The 3,502-nt window shown below is 37.0% G+C and overlaps 1 protein-coding gene across 1 annotated transcript in view; it reads right to left on the bottom strand.

The window, feature by feature from the left end:
* Positions 1 to 3,502, bottom strand: part of LOC106878797 (myotubularin-related protein 9) — a 43,527-nt gene that overhangs the window by 10,136 nt on the left and 29,889 nt on the right. The gene's annotated exons all lie outside the window — the stretch shown is intronic.

Below are 3,502 nucleotides of genomic sequence, written 5' to 3'. Positions count from 1 at the left end.
GGCTGAACACTCCACAGACACGTGTACCCTTAACGTAGTTCTTGGGGATATTCAGCGTGACACAATGTGACAAGGCTGGCCCTTTGAATTACAGACACAACAGAAACAGGAAGTAAGAGTGAGAGAAAGTTGTGGTGGAAGAGTACAGCAGGGTTCGCCACCATCCCCTGCCGGAGCCTCATGGAGCTTTAGATGTTTTCGCTCAATAAACACTCACAGCATCCGGTCTGGGAATCGAAACCGCGATCCTATGACCACGAGTCCGCTGCCCTAACCACTGGGCCATTGCGCCTCCACTGAGAAGCACTAACGCAGATGATAAATGAAACAATTATTTTCAGTAGAAAATAAGAAATATTATCAAAGAAAATAATTAAAACAGAAATAAAACAAAAATGAAACTGAGAAAAAAATAATGGAAACAAATAGAAGAAAGTTAGAATATCCATGATGTGGAAAATAATTTTCAATAAAGGAAACCTGACCACCAGAGAATGCCAGTAAGTATTTTGTCCACAATGTTTAGACCCAATTTTCTGATATCACTTCCTCTTTCCATCCCTCTCATCCTCATCATCTAACATCTGTTTTCCATGCTGGTATAGGAAAGTGGGTTATACATCATTAGATGTATACCTGACTTTCCTATATAAAATTAGAAATTAACGGAACGCTGAACTCCAGACTATCAACACAACAATTATTTATTTAAGGTGGTTAATATATACATCTTTAGTTCTTGTTTGTTGTTACTGCTTGTGTGTGTGTGAGCATGGTTGTTGGGACGTTGGTATGTAGATGTGAGCGAGCTGTCTAGCGTAAGTTCGAAAGATGGAGAGAGACAGCTAAACATGTCCATGCTCAATCGCTGGCCAGCAAGAAAGAGGCAGAATGAAGCGGGAAAGCTTGGTTGTTGAATTGCACGCATGCGTGAGACTACGCATGCGCACAGCGTTACTACACTGGCATAAATTCCATGGTTTCACAGAAATTAACAAGGTCTGTGACTGCACCAAGTTCCATCGTCTGTTTCGGAAGGGTTTTTATAGTCGGTTGCCCTTCCCAATGCCAACCACTCCGAGAGTGCAGCAGGTGCTTTTTACATGGGACCATCACCAATGCTTTTTATGTGGCACCATTACTAGTGCTTTTTATGTGGCACCATCACCAGTGCTTTTTCCGTGGCACCTGCACCAGTGCTTTGTACATGGCACCATCACCAGTGCTTTTTGCGTGGCACCATTACTAGTGCTTTTTAAGTGCTACAGGGATCTTTCTGATTTGGCGGGCGCCACTTGTTTTCTTACTGAAACACTTTCAAACTTGGGACACTGATAGAATGTGTCATATAAAACATTTTTACTCTTAGTGTTATTGAGAAAAGTTTATATTTTTAAAGTTATTTCGTGTTAAAATTGTCGTATTTCGGTAATTTCAACTAATCACTGACGTCTATTGAGGTGAAAACAATTACTGCTGTGAATCGTCAACAAAACGTTGTGTGGTGTAATGGGATCTTTTCCCTTGAATAAAATTAGTGCCGTTGTTTGTCAACAACAATAACTATCGGCGGTACTGTTATTTATGACATTGTTCGTGCGTTTGTATTGGTTTTAGCTTTACGGTTCGGGTTTTAGAGTTAGGGTTAAGGTTATGAGTATTGGCAAAAATATTCATAACCCTAACCCTAAAACCAGTACGAACGCACGAACGATGTCATAAATAACGGCACTAATTTTATTCAAGGGAAAAGATCTCATTACACCGCTATTATGTGTTGTTTACATTCCGCCAAATCAGAAAGATCCCTTCTTTCTTTCACTTTCCTCTTATACTTTACACAAACCACTCCATTTCACCACTTACAACTGCGCGCTCTTTCTATCCTCCCACTGCTGTATCCTCTCTATTTCCGCCTCTAGTCTACACGCCTTCAAGTAGAAAGATCTGGTCTCCATAGATACAAAAAGTCTAGTGTGGAAAATTTTGTATCTTACATTAGTAGTTACATAGTGTAATGATCTAAAGAACAATTAGTTAAGATATCTGACTATCCGAGCCGTCAACAAGTCGAAGATATTCCTGGAATATATACACAACAGGAGTATGCATATATAAGGTAAGGAAAAAAAAATGATGGGAATCTGATCAAAGTTCTTCATGTCAATAATCGTAATTTTTGTTAGTTTTTGTATCTAATTAATTACCTGTCTCATTCTCCCACTTTTTCATGATTATCCTGAATAATTTCTTTTTTGTGTATCCGAAAAAATACCCGATTTATATGTCTTTCAAGTGATTGTTTTCTTTATTTTTTAGTTTGTCCCAAATTACCCTTAAATCATCCCATATTGTTTGTTCGAATGGTGTCCTATTTTTGCTTGTTCTTAATTAATCACTAATCATTTTTTTTTTTTCGGTTAATGTTTACAATATTACACAGAAAAGAAAAAAGTGCAACGGGTGTAAAAAAAATGTGTATGAAACGAATATGAAACTATTTTCATTTTGTTTTCGCTTCCGGGTAATATTGTAAGCATTAGCCAACAGATGTATTAGTTTAATGCTCGGGAAGTAAGGAGTCTTTAACGTTTCGAGCCTACGCCTTTCCACAGAAAGGAACACAGAAAAAAAAGGAGAGGAAATAAAGAATGTGTAGTGGCTAACGATCTATCATATAGAGGCATTTTTTATAACTGTTTCAACGTCTCCATACCTTATGTATTAACTCTAATACAAAACCTCGAAGCAGTAACTATTATTGGCTCGATCAGTGTTGTACTGCGCCTAGTTAAAGTTCTCTATAAATAGGTAAAAACAGACTTTTCCTTTTTACGATTACGTTACGAATAAATAACTTGAGAAAATGACCACCTCTGATTTGTTAAGTTCGTGAAAAAAGCCTACTGCTTGATAAAACAACCAGTCTTGAACTATCTCAATAGACAGCAGTTAATAAAAGCTAATGCGTAATTTTATAACTTTTTGCGACCCACTAGGATTCCGTTCGTGACCCATCAGTGGGTCGCGACTCATAGTTTGGGAACCACTGATATATATATATATTAATGTCTCTGTGTGTGTAGTCAATCCTACATAAGAGTCCTTCCTCTCCGACTTAATGGATAATTTTCAATATTTAGATAGATAGAGAGACAAAGTAATAACGAGTGAATGATAATAACGACGAAGGGTTAAAAAAGCGTAAAAATAATTGAAAATGAAATAAAATTGAAGCCAAAACATTATGAATTATTGAAAGTGGGTAAAAATAAACACTACGTAGTGTATCAGTACTACGCTAGGGTATCTGTAGAAAGTTGAATGTGATTTCGGAATATAACGAGGAAAAATTCGAATCTTGGGAATTTTCCGAAAGTCTTCTCCCCACCTCAAGAATTTCGCCGCAAATTACTTTGTAATCGTAATGTATGCCGTTTCAAAGGTATTTATATAAAATTACATTGAAAAAAACCCATTTTCTTAAAAGTTATAAGGGAAA

The sequence above is a fragment of the Octopus bimaculoides genome, chromosome 23, assembly GCF_001194135.2.
Source record: "Octopus bimaculoides isolate UCB-OBI-ISO-001 chromosome 23, ASM119413v2, whole genome shotgun sequence".
Taxonomy (NCBI): Eukaryota; Metazoa; Mollusca; class Cephalopoda; order Octopoda; family Octopodidae; genus Octopus; species Octopus bimaculoides.
Note: the sequence above shows the minus strand (reverse complement) of the source record. Positions and strands in the feature narration are given on the sequence as shown.